The sequence below is a fragment of the Protopterus annectens genome, chromosome 9.part0, assembly GCF_019279795.1.
Source record: "Protopterus annectens isolate FY-2018-M chromosome 9.part0, PAN1.0, whole genome shotgun sequence".
Taxonomy (NCBI): domain Eukaryota; kingdom Metazoa; phylum Chordata; order Ceratodontiformes; family Protopteridae; genus Protopterus; species Protopterus annectens.
The window spans coordinates 713217030-713234082 of record NC_056743.1 but is presented as its reverse complement, the minus strand read 5'-3'; the positions used below and the strand labels follow the sequence as shown (position 1 = coordinate 713234082).

At 36.5% G+C, this 17053-nt stretch overlaps 1 protein-coding gene across 1 annotated transcript in view; it reads left to right on the top strand.

Annotated features, from left to right (window-relative positions):
• LUZP2 (leucine zipper protein 2) overlaps positions 1-17053 on the top strand; it is a 4367081-nt gene that overhangs the window by 2388354 nt on the left and 1961674 nt on the right. The gene's annotated exons all lie outside the window — the stretch shown is intronic.

Sequence of the window (17053 nt, the reverse complement as noted above, 5' to 3'; positions counted from 1 at the left end):
GACATATTAAAATTAAATGAAAGAAACAGGCTACTGAACGTCATTAAGACCCAAAACGTTAGAAGTCTGATAAAACAAATGAACACGGTAATCAAAACTTCTAACAAAAATTCATGCAATATAACAGAAGTAAATGGGATAGATTACTGTGCAGCTAAATTAATAGCAGATAAAGCCTTACCACAAGAACACAAGAGCAATAAAGAAAATGAAGAAATCAAATGTCATCATGGGAACATCAAATAGAGAAAACTATAAAGCAATTAAGACAAGAAGTATCACTGTTAGAAGAGTATAGAAGAAGTAACAGATCAGCAAAAATACTTAGAAAGATAGACATGATAAAAGCAATGTGCTGTATCAGAACAGACCAGGATCTATTGAACAGCTGGAAAACATAGATATGCAGATAAATAAAAAGGAAACAAAAAATAAGCAATTCATTGATGACCCAAAACAGTTTTATAGAGAATTGAGAAAACAAAGAAAAGGTAATACAAATATCACAAAAAAGGAGAAATACATATGAAGATCCTGTAAAACATAACAGATGCTGAATGGATGGAAGTAAAAGAAAAAGTAAGATCATCAAATGTACGGGATATGAAATGGGATAAAGTAATGACTAGAGAAATTGAAATAAAATGAAGAAAAGGTCCTTACTGGAAACCCCCAGCCCCAGATCCAGTATCCTACTTCTTGGCTATGCAAAAGTATTAATATCTTTACATGAAGATGTAGCCCTGAGAAATAACTACTTATATGTCATCCTCACAAGACACCAACCTGCATAACAAGAGGAAAAATGATATTCTTCCTTAAGAATTAATTTGCAAGCTATCCCAAAAACTATAGACCGATAACTTGCCTTCTGATAATGTATAAACTATGTACTGGAATTGATGCTGACAGAGTTTATAGTCATTTTGAAGAAAACTCAATCCTGGTAATAGAACAAAAGAAAGTCGTAAGGAACAATGGATAATTTGTTGTTAAATAAAGTTGTAATTAAGAACTGTAAAAATGGGAACAATCTATGTATAACATGGATATATTACAAAAAACATTTGGCAGCATCTCACATTTCTAGATAAATGAGCGCTTACAGATGTTTAAGATACACCCTATCTTGGTCAGGTACATCACAGAGACCATGAAACAGTGGCAAACCACTATGCAGCTAAGCCATGATAAAAGACAAACTATTAACTCCGGGAGAACAATTCAAAGGGGAATATTCCAGAGTGAATCTTTGTCACCATAACTCTTTTGCCTTGCCCTTAATGAATTAAGCTACTTAATTAACAGATTAGGTCATGGTTATAATTTCACTCTAAGAAAATGAAAAAAGTGTGAAGACTTTTCATCATCTGTATGTGGATGATTTAAAACTATATAGTTCATCAGATGCAATTGGTCAAAACTTTCTCAGATGATATAAGATGCCATTTGATCTTGATAAATGTGCAAATGCAACATTTAAAGCAGGAAAGCTGCAGCACCAAGAAAATATCCATCTTGGACTGGAACATGACATAAAGGAACTTGAACAGGAGGGATTGTATAAATGCTTGAGAATTGTTGAATGATCAACAGTAAAACATAAATGATTGCAAACAAAGCTCAGTAAGGAATATTTTTGAAGGCTAAAATTAATGCGGACATCTAGAAACAAAGTCCAAGTATAAACCAGCTTAGTCTTTCTGTCCTAATAAGGTATTGGATCAGCTGGATAGCAAAACATGAAAAATGTATCACGCTCATCAAATCATATATAAAAATCAGCATATACCAAGATTATATATTCTTCGTTCTGAAGGAGGTATGAGCCTCATTGAAAATTGATTGCACTTATAGATCAGCAATCATTAGGATTGTGTACACATCTGCTGACTTCACAAGATCCAAACATTGTGAAAGTTTTAAAACATGAGAACAAATCTAAGATGACTTCCTTGCTTAGTTTAGCAGAAGGCTATAGGTGTGAGGAGTAGAAATCAAGTCAGATGAAGACAAAAATCAGGCAGTAACTGAATGTGCCAAGAAACAAAAGAAAGAACATAAGGAGAAGGATCAGATGAAAAGGAAAGAAATGTGAAAAATGCATAAATCTAGTTGGGAGTAAAGTCCTGAAGCAATCTCATGTTGAACGAGATCTGCTCCAGGAAGATTGTGGAATGGTGAAGTTAAACCAAAAGATGAAAGGTTAATATTGTCAGCCCAGGATAGTAGACTATGGTACACATTGGTTTACAAAGTCCATTGAACATGTGGGAGAAACATTCAAATGCAGTTTTTGTAGAAACTAAACTGGAAACAGTTGCACATTTTGTTGAGATGTGTGATACACTAAAGGCATAATAATGTGGCAAGACTGTTGCACTGGGGATTGTGCAAACATTACAGTACTGAAATAGCTGAAAAATATTGGGAACATGAGCCACAAAGCAGTGTATAGAATTATGTTTATATAACATGGGATCACCCATTACTAACAGTTCAAAAATTAGATGCGAGAAAACCAGATATATAGCAGTCCATGTAAATAAGACAAAAGTAGCACTGACCATTGAAATTGCTACCCATAAAATACCAGGATTGCAGGCAGAAGTGAACAAAGTGTGGAAGAAAGGTACCCAATCAGTTACAATAGCAGTAGTAGGAATGTCTCTCATAATAAAGACTTTGCAGTCATATTCAGATATGCTACAGATACATATAACTCCATATGAATTACAGCAGGAGTCAATTCTGGGTACATTGTGGGTACTGCAAACATCAGTTTTACTTAACATCAAATATTGAAACAATAGTAATTTCATGAGCTTGAATCATACTTTGACTTAGGAATGGGGTCCATTCCTATCATGGTATAAGAAACCCAGGAGACTTGGACAAATTAAACTGTTTTACATAATTATTAATTGCTTTTATCTGTGATTTCAGACCATAAAGTACATTTGTTTCCCAATGTCCTTGCTGCCTGATTTATTGCTGGAAAATCACCATAAAAGTGTTGTGCTAGATAGTTGAATTAGTTTGTTAGCTTTTCACGTTTAGCTCACTGTTGTGGGTTTTTGCATTAGGAAGACTTGGGATTACTCATTTATTGGCAGTAGGGGGTAGCCTGATCTGTTTGAGTTGGGAAGCCCCCAGGGAGGCTTAAAGTGAGGTTGTTTTATTTGGCAGAGGGCTGTTGGAGTTGAGCAATGGCCTTGTATAAATGCAGGTACTCAAGAATCTAAATTTCCTTATATAACTACCTCTGAAACTGTACCTAGTAACTCAGATGTGCAATGAGCAACTAGTCATGCAATGAGTATCACTGCCCCATGAACTATTCTTACATAAGCTTGTTTTTGTTTCTAGCCTCAGAATTATCTAAGCAAGCCTGCTGTTAACACTTGTATCTCACACTGGTATTTCAAGACCTGGCATCATGGATATGCACCTTCCCAGTTTCTCCGTTGCCAGTCTGTTGGATATGGGCATCCGGAGAAAATTTATCAGTTGTCTCATGGTCACTAACATCCTACTGATCCTTAAAGAAATCAATCTAGTAAGTGAGAGATGTAACTACAAAATGTCACTGAAGGCCAAGACTGTAACATACAAGCACTAAAAATAATCAGGTTTTCAGTAACACATGCACACTATACACACCACTCTTGTATGCAACCAACACATAGATCAGGATATGCTAATGCATGCAAACAATCTTCCTAAACCCCAAAGACCTCTTGGGTAATTAACTTGCATCAGTTCTCCTCAGCATTCCCAAAAGCAGTCTACGAAAACAATACCCAACACCAAGCATGCAGTCACACCCCATGGAGCCTCACCTGCAGTGCCCATAAGGCAAGCCAACACACTGCTCAATACTTCAATTATAGGAGACCCCATTGTGAGATGTACAGATATCCCACATGGCAGACTGAACAAGGAAAAATCATGATCAGTAGCTAATCAGGAACCAGGATCCAACAAGACACTCACAGGCACCCAGGTCACTGAACCCCAAGTACCACTATCACTCAGTCATAGGCCATGTGGATGTAAATGACTTATCTTGAGAAACATTGTGGCTCTGTTAGACCATGTGTCCGAGGCTTGTATGTGCCTAGGATTGAGCATCATTCTACCTTCACCAAGGATGATGCCTCTATACAGAAAGAAAACAATTGGTTTTAATAATTGGCTTAGGTTCTGGAGTCATTCAATGAAGAAATGTTTGCCAGCATGGGAAGATATGGTCAATAGACCACATTGCTTTGCCAAGGGTAATCAATTCCTCTCTCCTCTAGGCTTTTGAATATTGACTAAAACATTCTCTCTCATGGAGCCTTTCTAGGCAATGCTAAATTGACAAACCTCCCAGCTTAGCAAAATCAACCCAAAGGAATCAAAAGGTGTTACTGCTCAATTATAGTAGCCTAAACAAGAAACTCCACACCCTCCAAGCTTTCCTCACCTTGGAGAATACAGAAATCTATTCAGTTACAGCAACATGGCTTAAAGCCACAGAGGTAACCTCAGAAGTGCAGGGATACAATGCCCTCCCCACTTTTAAACCAGCTACTGAACATGCAGGGACTAAAGGTGGAGGTGTCTTGATCTACATCAAAAACAAACATATTTCAATGTTTGTCAAACAGGATGGTGTGCTTAAACTTCTCCATGTCCAAATTACCATAGGTAGAGTCCCATATATCCCTACAAGCTCTAGATAACCCTTTATGACCCACAGAATCCATAGCTTATACTTAGCCTTACTGAAGACACTAACCATTCTACCACATACCATATTCACGGAGGACTTTACCCTCCTCTAAACTGAGAATCCTAAAATAGCCCAAACCTGCAGGCACAGACATTTCTGGGCTATACAAACACAAATGCACTGTACTTGTTAGTCTGTTGGCCCACAATGGGTGAATATATACTGGATCTGGTAATAAAAAATATGTGAGAAAGCTGCAACCCCTCCCCCCCAAGTGAAGTGTCCTCTCTGGTAAAGTCAGACATTAAAGCGGTCTCCTTTGAAATAAAAATCAGTGCTGTGACCCCAGCAAATCCTGTAACTGTTAAGAAGTACTCTAAGGTAAGCCATCTGTTATTAGTGATTACCTGACAAAATTTCAAGTCCATTCAAACCTGGAGAACATGGCTGCTTATGCAGAATTATAAATAGAAACCCTTATGATCATGTTAATTGATGCATAGAGACAGCTGTACCTGCCAGAAACAAGCCCAGAACAAAGTAATTAAAAAAAACATAATCAGATTTTGGAGGCTGGTATAATGATTATGGTGTTTTCCTCACCAACAGGTTTGATTCTTACCTATGGGTTGGGAAATGTGGCTAAGCTTAAAATGGCCTAAAAGGGCAGGTAGCCTAGTGTTAAACTATGTCCTATTCACAAAGAACAGAAACCCAAGAGTAGTCTGTAACAAACTGAAAACTACATTTTAATGTTCAAACAAAAATGTAATCCAAAAACTTTGTAGGTCTAGCGCTTTTATCTCTTAACATTGGACAGGACTTTATCAGAAACATTAGAAAGTAATCAAACACACCTTTATAAAGTATACATAGTAAGTCATGTGATCAAAAAAAGTAAGCCACCTTAGAATAACTGCAGATATAATCCAAGGAACATACTGGAAAGACCATGACCTATGTAAAGATATCAGCATCATAGGTGAACGGTGTAAAATATGGTCATTAAAGTAAAAATATCTAAGATTGCAAAACTTTTTGAAAAATAATAAAACTTTTTTTATCCGCAGTCAGTAGATATTAAGTATGCATGTTGGTATTGAAAGTAACCAGGAATAGCTGTATATCAAAAAGCCCAAACCATACAAAATACTTGGACACAGTAAAAATTAACAAATCATGAAACATCAGTAATGTAAAAACTATCTGTACATCAAAAACAACGCCTTAAAAGCTTGTAAAGGGAAATACATTGAATTCCACAGATTCCAATAAAATATATTTAGATATATGAGCATATTAAACTTTTTTGTATCAGGACAAAAAAATTAACAAACTGTAAAATTATAACTTAGCTGCCCTGAGTTTTAACACTGAATTGATCATAGTAGAATAATTTAATCCAGCAGGAGCAGAGGCATTAATTATCAGCTACCTTATCAGCTCCCTGTACTCAGTTCAGGTCTTCCAAGGACTACCCCTCACAAGTGGTTTAACAGTCATTAAGAGAGAAAGCCAAAACCTATATAAAAGGCGGGACAGCTGGAACAATTGGCGAGATACATCATTTCCAATGTAGAACCATTGCCTTCCTTAAACTAAACCTCTGATGAACAATAAGACAAGGCCCAGCAGGAGGAAAACTCTCATCAAGCTATACAAATAGCTAATAGAACAAATTCAGTTTACCAGCTTTGAGGTACAGATAGCCTCCAAATGCCAAAGACAACCACAAGTCATTCTTTAGCAATGTCCAAAACCTCAAAGGCAGCACACAACAATGCACAGAACTGATCATTAATGGGGCCTTTTACAACAAGCTGGAAGACATAGAAAATCTGCTGGCTGACAAATTCAACTCTAGTTTTAACCCCTTTCCCCCTGGCCACCACCAATTAATGCCATCAAATGTAACCATCATTCAAGGGTTCATGTTATAAGTGCATTTTCTAAGGATAAGGACACTGCATCCATGGCCCCGATAACATCCTGGTATTCCTTGTAAATGGCTTGCAGCATGCCTTATATGGATCACTGGAATCACTGTTTAAACATAGCCTGTAGACCAGCTTTGAGCTATGTGAGTGGAGGATTGCAACAGTCATCCCTCTGCACAAAGACAGTCCATCAACAGACCCTGGGAACTAACATATGCCCCAATGGTTGTTATCTTAGTATACATCTAAAATTTGAATAAGCAGACCTGAACTGAGATGTATTATGAGAAGTGTTTATTTGGTAGAGATGATGTAACTTGGTGGTTCCATAAAAGTTGTTCATTGAGGAAAATTTGTGAAAGTTGGAAGGAGAGATTTGGACTACTTTCACTTTGAGTGGAAATACTCATTGAAGTTGAATTGCTGTGAATCAACTATCAGTGGTGTCAGGTAAGTTGAAGTGAATCCAATTCACATAGGTTGGGTAGAGTTAAGTAAGTGCTTAGGCATTTAATTACATTTGGATAAATTATTAATTTATAGACTATCAGAGATTGTATCTGAACTAAAAAGTGCTCTATTACAATGTTTTTCTTACAAAACATTGCTGTTTGGAGTGGTACATAAACATGACAGAAGATAGATGTTTAAACAATTAAATTGATCTTTTTTTTTTATAATTTCATGAACATCAACTTTTGGTAGAATGCTACTCTACAATGTCTGTTCAGTGTAGCAGAATTTTAATAAAATGTTCATTATAATTTATAAATTGGCACTTAAATACAAAGACCCTTTTTCTATTATGATTTTATTTTATGGCATATGGTTAAACTACAAAGGTCCAAAGGTGCTTTGATAAAGAAATAGATGGGTTTGAAAGAAATGTAGGGACATACTTCTCAACCTGCAGTATTGAAAATCTGGACAAAGGCTCATGAAAAGTCAGTATATCCAGATAGAACTCTAGGCACCTAATCACTGTAAATTTTACATACTGAGCAGGATATATCCTTTTATTTGCAGGATGATTCTGAGGATACCTTCTTACACAGAAGCACAATGTTAATAAAACGGCTGTATTAACCCAAAGAAAGGAAGTGGCTAGGATATTGTAACAAAGGGTGGTGCCACACCAGTAGGTTAGTGAGGGTAGTGTTGAGGGTAAGGAGGTGAAGAGGCTAATTCAAGCATATGAGGATAAATTTTGAATGTGTTAAAAGGTCATATTCTTCCCATGCAGCCAGAGTTACTGGGACAGCACTGGAATTTAAAGAATGTTGTATGAAAAGAGAACCGGAGGTTAAGATAAGGAAGGCAATGCTAGGTGTCTAATGGTGTGTAATGTAATTTGAGAACAATCAAAATATGACCAACACTAAGGTGAACCACTAATGGAGAGTTAACAGTCCAAAGAACAACAAACTCCAGGGCTGGAAACACTGGTTTATTCATAGAATACAGCAAAGGAACACAAAGCTTTCAGGCAAGAGCCCTTCTTCAGTATATAAGTAACAGTTTAAGCATAATTCAATTAATACCATTCAAACTAAAACCCATGTGACACAGCCCCAGTCCACATATAAAATCAATTCATTATTCAAATGCAGAAATAAAACCTTAAAGCTCTAAAAGCAAAATATACAAAAACAATATAGCCACTGAAAATGGTCAAAGTCAACATAAAATCAAAACATTTAATATCTATAAATCACAATGAAAATGACTGATATTAAATGTTTTGATTTTATTTATGTTGACTTTGACAGTGTCTATAGTGTTTTATGGTTACATACTATTAAGTTTGCTGAGCCACTGGGTATTCATTCCCGTTCGCATTATTTTAGTTTCTTTAATCAGTTGTGGACAACATATACACAACATGTATATAAAATAATACACATAAAATATATACTTAATAAAATATATTTGTGCAAATATGTTTGTCAGTTTCTTAATATTGGCTTAAGACTAACAGCTGCATTTATACCGAGTTTTTCATCTGCTTGCAGTCTTAAAATCTACACATATTTACAAACTTCTAATCAATTATTTAAGTCACCACCCTTTTGTTCTATGCACAACATCAACCACCCTAAAGCAGAATTCATGCTCTAGCCCATCTCATCAATGTGTTTAGTAAGAGCATTAGTATTAAGATTTCTGTGCATCTCAGATTTATGTTCCACAATGCAATCCTTCAGCTCCTGTGTACATTTCCCAATATAGAACGCATTACATTTTTTACACGTAGCCAAATAAACCATATTTGAAGTGCTGCATGTGGAACAATGTCTGACTATGTATTTTCTCTTAGTTATTGGGTGTGTAAATTCATTATTTTTTCTAAATCCTTGCAACACGCACAGTTATAGCAAAGAGAAGTATCTAACTTTAAACTTTGTTTAGATGTAACAATCATCACGTCTTTATAACAAAGATGCTTCTTTAAACTGGAATCCAACAGGAAAAAGTTCAACTAAGAACAAATGAAGTAGACCTCAGTGGCTCAACATCCAGATTTATTAAACATTTAAGTGCTTTCGTCCCGGTATAGAGGACTTCATCAGAATGACAAAAATGACTCACAAAGAAAGCTTAAATACAAAGCTAAAATCCCACAAACCCTGATTCACCAGTCATAAAATGCATCCATTTAGGCTTCCTACCAAGGTATAATTAACCAGTACAGTGCTGAAATACAATCCTAACCTAGTTCTGAACATAACAAACAACAATTAAAGTCTTTAAATACAATTAAAATTGATTATTATAACAAATACCCCATTACAGTATAACAAAGTTGAAAGTGAATCTAAAATTGCAGCATGTAGTTTGCTTTTAGCATCAAAAAATTAGCCAATGACACATGCTCATTCAACCGGGAGGTACTGTAGCATTAGTGCGTAGAATCCATTGCAATTCTAAAAAGTCTAGATAATCTGCTTCAGGACCCCCTCTACAACCTAAATTGCGCTGATCAGTAATACAGAATTAAAAAAAATGGTCTTTGTTCTCTAAAATGTGTTTGTACAAAGCATTTTTAACATTCATTTTTTGATGTCATATAGGTGTTGGTAAATTCACTACTTCAAAGCTCTTATTGTTTTTCTATATAAAGACAATCATATACCTGGCACTTAGTGACATATACCACTCCTTTGGAGTAACAATAAAATCAGCTGGGAATCTTAATAACAATCAGACCCTTAATTTGTACTTTATTACAAGCCAAAATGTTCTTAGATTGGACACAGGCCCCACACTTTTTCCATTCTTGTTATTCCTTCCTGCCCTTTCAAGCAACTGTTTAAAACTACTTTCTTCATTGTGTACAATTTTTGGCTTCTCCCCAACCACCTGTAGATGTTCTGGGTCAGTTCTAAAAAGATCCCAGAAAATGGAAAAATGACTGTGTGTGGAGCCTGTGCCCAATGTAAGAACATTTTCGTGTGTAATAAAGTACAAATTAAGGGTCTGACTGTTAAGATTCCCAGTAGATTTGTTGTTACTCCACAGGAGTGGTATATGTCGCCAAGTGCCAGGTATACAATTGTTTTTATATAGGAAAAACAATAAGAGCTTTGATGGACAGAATTTGCCAACACCTGTATGACATCAAAAAATGGATGTTAAAAATGCTTTGTAATGGGGTATTTGTTATATTAATCAATGTCTATTGTATTTAAAGACTTTAATTGTTTGTTATGTTCAGAGCTAGGTTAAGATTGTATTTCAGCACTGTGCTGATTAATTATACCTTGGTAGGAAGCCTAATTGGATTTTTATGATTGATGAAGCAGGGTTTGTGGGATTTTAGCTTTGTATTTAAGCTTGCTTTGAGAGTCATTTTGTCATTCTGATGAAGTCCACTATACTGGGATGAAAGTGCTTAATTGTTGAATAAAGCTGGATGTTGAGCCACTGAGGTCTACTTCATTTGTTGTTCTTTAAATTGGAGCATGTTTTATAAGCAAAGCTAGGTCTAGTCCCTATAAGTCATTTAATCTCTGGCATTGCTTCTAATATACCCCAGATCTTTGTTATAATCTCCTTTACCCCATTAGTCTTCCTGTTATACTTGGTTACATATTGTAACTGTCCCTGTCCACTATCTCAAACAGGATTTTGTATATTCATATTCTTCTCTGAATAATATGGCCTTGCCCTCTCCTCCATTCATTAATAACCTCAGATTTCAGCCAATCGAGTAAAGCATCCTCATATTCCCCACTCCTTAAATTCAACTATTGTATTGTCCATCTGTTCAATACACCTCATGTCATTTGTATTGTCAGCTGGCTCTCATCAGTTGGCTTTTTGCTATTCATTTAAAATTATGAGCAGTATGCATGCTATTTCTGTGCGTATATCTGTTAGCATGCATCTTTTTTTTATAAATGATGTTGTGATATCATTATCATTTATATCCAATCTGATGTTCATTTAATTAATCCCATTAGGTGAATACTCTGATATTAACTTTAAAAAAGTAGTTGTATTATTCATATAATCAACAAATTGTAGTAAATGTTGATGTTCACCATTCCATATCATAAGGACATCAACCATGAAACCTTTGTAGAATAGTACTCTAGGTTTAAATTCTAATGGACATTTGTCTGTGTGTGTGTGTGTGTGTGTGTGTGTGTGTGTGTGTGTGTGTATGTGTATATATAAATAAATATATATATATATATATATATATATATATATATATATATATATATATATATATATATATTGCTCTTCCCAGCAACCTACAACTATATTAGCATACATATTGGCTATGGACGTACCCATAGCCACTCCTGCTTTTTGATGGAATGCCTGATCCTCGAACATAGATTTCATGCTAACTAATTATATATTTAACAATGCACAGATTTTTTTCAACTTCCGTAGCATGCACTTCAGTAAATTTACAAAGGAATCCATGAATGGCTTCTATTCTATATTCATTGGGAATCATTGTTCTGGCAAAAACCCTTTGAGTGCTGGGAGTTTCTGAATGATAAAAATGCATTTACTGAAATTAATATGATGTATTGAAAGTTGTTAGAAAAGTTAATATAAGTATTTGATATGTTTATTTTAATGTCCCATGCCCGAACAAACCAGTTATATATGGGTTACAGAAGTACATAAAAATCGAGAACATCCACTCATGAGGCCAATAGTGTCAGGAGGTGGTTATGTAACTGAACCCATTTATTTATATTTGTAATCTGTTCTTAGTAAATATTTATCAACTGTGAAGAGTTATATTAAGGACACTGGTGATCACAATTACAAGAATGGCATGTGCATAACAAAGAAACTGAATATTTGTTTGTAACATTGGATGTTAAATCATCATTCAGGATGATTCCCAATGAATATGGAATAAACAAGCTATAGGGTTATTGCTGATGCTGACATATGCATGTATTTAAAATAAAATAATTTACCCACAGCAGTTTTAATTTATTATAATAATATGCTGCAAGCACATATGTGCACTTTTTTTTAAAACATCTTTATTAAACATGATATTTTTTAAAAAGTGAGCATAGAATTTAAACATTTCTTTCCTAGTCTAAACTGTCAGACTTCATAAATATTTTGTCGTTGTTAGTTGATGTTTGACATCTGTCTTCTTGATATGCAGAGCTAATATTACTTCTGTCTTGAACATCTGTGAATGTAATAAAAAAGGCACGTATTGCAGAAAAGAACATTCATTACATAACTAGCATTTACATTACTGCAATAATAATTTCAACAAAAAAAAAGATAAGGCATTTAAGTCAAACCTGAATATTTATAACATTGACTAGCAGTTATTTTCCTTATTATTATCAACTTGTTTGGATAACATTCCTTAAATATTATAACATATGAGTTAAATAATATCAGTTGCGTGTTTTATCTGTAATTTACTTATTTCTATCAGTATTATAAATATTCTAATGTCTGTATTGTGCTACGTGCATTAGCAAACTATATACAAAATTAGAAACATAACACACTGGAGATAGAAGGCAGGATTTTGAGTGCAGTATGGAAGCATTAGAAAAATATCCTGGATGTGCTTTGTACGATATAGTATTATAACCTAAACTGCTATGGACAAGGCTTCTGTCATGAAAATTGCAAGCATAATTTAGTAGATTGAACCAATGCAATTTAATTACATTTATGATGAACTGGGTAATATGAATAGAGAAACTGCAAAACCTTTAAGTCATTTTGCCTCACTGAGAAGGTATTCCAAAAGTCCAAATAAGAAGGGCAACATGAAAAAAGGTAATGTACCCTCTAGGAATACCCCCAAATTCTCCTAGTATCTGGATGTTTGAGAGATAGTTATATGCAGCATGCTGCTATCTTATTAACAGGCCTGGAGAACAGCGCTGCAGTTGCACTGAAGTCATAATATGAGGATAAAACACCTGTGATGCTGTTCATTAAAGTAAAGTTTTTAGAATTACATTGTGTTAAGCCAAGTCTGTCAGATACTGCCTTGTTCAACTTTGCTCAATCTGAAAATTCCTCTAATTGCCCTAATATGGCAGTTTCATATTTAAACAATGTTTGGTGGTGGATATGGTACAAGAAGTCTGCCTCTGCGTAAAGGAAGCTTGGAAGAAAGTGTTGCACCTTCCCTACACAGGAGCGATACTTTGTAATTGTGAACCATTTGTAATGTGCATGTGTGCCTAGTTAGATTTACTGAAATGGTAGTCTAGATGAGGCATCTCAACGAGCACTAGCACATGAGTGAAAAATAAATAAAAACTTTAACACAACAAAGTTGTCAGGCTGTTGTTTCTTGTAAATGTAATAACATCACCACTTTGATATATTTATTCCAGAGAGCTGTTAAGAACAGTGAAAGAAAGTATTAATGATAAAAAAAGAAAGTTATTTCATGAGAGCTAGTATTTTCTTTATGGAGTCTACTATGTCAAATAAAGTAGTAACAGATGGTGGTTGAAAACCTTTTATTTTTATACCACAAAACTGAGATTTTGCCAAAAAAATTGCAGTGTAAAAAATACCTTTGGTATACTTCTTTCATAAAATACTTTCTAAAAATGAACTGTTTAATTGAGAGCTGAAGCTATATTTAGAATTACTACTAAACAACAATGGGGGCATATAGATCTCTGGTACTCAAGTCCCACTGAGGTTTGAAACCTAAACTAGGATTCTTCTACATTTTTTATAATCCCACTTCCCCAACACGTCCAAGCCTGATTGGGCCTTTTCCAATACCCACTCAGTCTATTTATTCCACAGAAGGAAGATCATGGAATCTGAGCAAAGTAAGAACCCTGCAAGCCTAGTTATTCCTGCATAGGTGTCCCCAAACAGCTTATCCTATCTGTGACAAGCATTGGGTAGAAAGAAGAGCGGCTCTTCCAAGCTGAATAATAGCTGCCTCTGAAGGGAAAACATACCATCATATTTTGAATTGCACCTGGCTTTACTGTGTGAAATGCATACAGCAGCACAGACTCACTAGGCTCAAATAACATGAGGTAAAAACCTGGTGTCCACACAAGGTGTTACCTATGTGGAAGGCAAGAGCTACTTCCCTTCCCCCAGAATAGGTGAGTAAGCAGTGACCACCGTCCAGTGAAATTCTCCTACAGCCACAAGAGGTGCTATTCAAATTTGGGTCACCTGCAACATAGTCTGGGTTTTAATCCTCCATGCCATGGAAATGGTTGGCATTTTTATGCTTTGATCAGTTTTATCAAAAACATGGTTGGAAGAATGGTCACCTCTTAATTTCTAATGCGCATCTATCACAGTATCACAGATATCTCTTTGGATACCATCTATTTTAATATATCTCCACCAAATAAGTCACCTTCTTCCACTTATAGTCCTTGCTCCTAAACACCCAGTCTGAAAAATGTGCTCTGTGTTGCTGTGTGATCTTTATCTTCCTGTCGTTCCCCACCTACAAAACCACATGACATCTTTTATACTACCCTACTGTCTGCTTCCGGTAAAATTAGTTTAAATAATTTTCACATCTTTATAAACTTCAAAGTAATACATAATGCTTATTACCAAAGACAGCAAGCTGTTTGGATTATTCTTATATCTATATAGATATTGTTTATTTTCATTAGCCATTCTATTGGGGCCATCTGTCTCCATATGTGTAGCCTACGTGGTCCTACTGTGTATGTTCATTCTGTAGGAGTGTTCCTTATGTGATCTGCATATTGTGTTAATGATATACACATACTTTTGCATGTTACACAATTTCTGGGATGACTGGAAATATGCCATAATTTTACCGGTCATAAATATATACATATACATAGTTTAATGAAATTTCTTCGTCACTGTTCTATTTCCAAAAGATGGGACCTTTTGTCATATTGGGTAACAGAAGGTACATATTATACTAAGTCAGCACTAAAAAATTAAAAGCACTACACCCTCAAAAACTCCCCTTGAGTACCATGTTCCCCATTGGCCCTTTTTTCAATTATAAAGGAATTCCCAATACTATTCTAGCATGTCCAAAGAGATCAGTTGTCAATCTCCTCTCCGGTCCAGCTGGTGAATCTGGGAATCTTGAGGCAATGTTATGACTGCCTCGTGTACACAGACAACCCTCTCCTCCTCTCAACAAATTTCAACACATGTGAGAGATGCAACCATATAGCCAAACTGGAGGCTAAGCTCTCTCAACTCAGTACTGGCGTAACCAGTCAGAAGGAGAGGGAAACCACACTCACTGCAATTCCAGTCTGACATCGACCTACCACGACAGCAAACCAAACACATAAACACACAAAAACATACTTGGAGGCTCTAAATAAAAATCTGCCTAAGCAGCAGAGACCTCCAAAGCAGACACCCAAGCAACCGCTACCCCAAAACAAAACACGTGCAACACATAGCTCACAAAGCCAGTGTGCCAAACAGTCACAGCCATTAAGGCTAAACAACACACCTGATACACTTGTAATAGGTGACTCTATCGTCAGGCACACTGACATCCCACTCACCAGGCTGAACAAAGAGAAGGTCACGTTGAGCTGCCTGTCAGGTGCTAGGATCCGCGACATAACACAAGCACTCAGGTCACTCCAAGGCAAGTACAAAAATGACTCAGTCATTGTCCATGCTGGTGTGAATGACCTGAGATGTACCTCGCTGGACTACATAAAAAGAGACATAGAGGAGCTCTCTGAGCATATAGCCCAGGTCGGTATGAACCTGACCTTGAGTAGCATCTTACCCTCACCAAGAATGATGCCACAATATGAAGACAAGATGATTAATTTCAACAATTGCTTAAGTATTGGTGTCATTCAAAGGTGATCCAGTGCCTGTCAGCCTGGGATGACATGCTCGACAAGCCACGATGCTTTGCTAGGGACGGCTTGCACCTGTCACCCCTGGGCTTTCGGATATTGGCAAAGGCTCTTGCTACCCCCATAGTGCCTTTTTTAGGCAAGGCTCAAAAGACAAACCCACCTCCATAGGTATCACAAGGGATAAGAAACTAAGAGTAATGCTACTCAATGCCAGAAGTCTAAACTTCAAAATGCATGCACTCGAAACTCTCCTTAGCATGGAGAACATCAATATCTGTGCAGTAACAGAAACCTGGTTCAAGGCTCCCGAGAGTACCCCAGCACTACCAGGTTATACCTCATACCATGCTTTTCGGCCCCAAAACTTGGACTGAAACACAAAAGGAGGGGGAGTATCAATATTCGTCAAAGATACCCACACCTCCAGGTTGGTGGCACAGCACGAAGCATCAGAGACTATCCATGTGCAACTAACAGTGGGTAAAACTGCCTTCCAGTTTATAGCCTGCTACAGACCACCCTCCCAAACCCAGGAACCCCACTCGGCCTTCCTGAGAACACTGGAAAATATGAAGGTCTCTCCAAACACCATTATATTGGGCGACTTCAACTACCCAAACATAGACTGGGAGAATTACTCTAGCTCCAACACCCTAGCCCAAAGCTTCCTAGAATTTATAAACTCAAATGCTATGGAACAACTTGTTACCACTCCCACAAGAGGGGAAAACATACTGGACCTGATCATCACCAACATGGGGACTCTATGCTCCAGACCAGAAGTGTATCCCTCACTGGTAAGATCTCACTGGATATTCACATCCCGACCCCACCCCCTGCCCAGAAAACCACAGTGAGAAACTTCTCTAAAGCAAATTTCACACTCCTCAAAACCAAGGTGGAATCCTTCAAAGCCCCCGGGCCTGTGGAAAATACGTCCCAGACCGCAGAATCCTTTATAAACGCATTCTATGAACACCTTCAGGAATGCATGGATCATGCAATCCCAAATAAAACCAAGACCCAATTCTCCAAAGGCAGACGTCCTGTCTGGTGGACCCTAG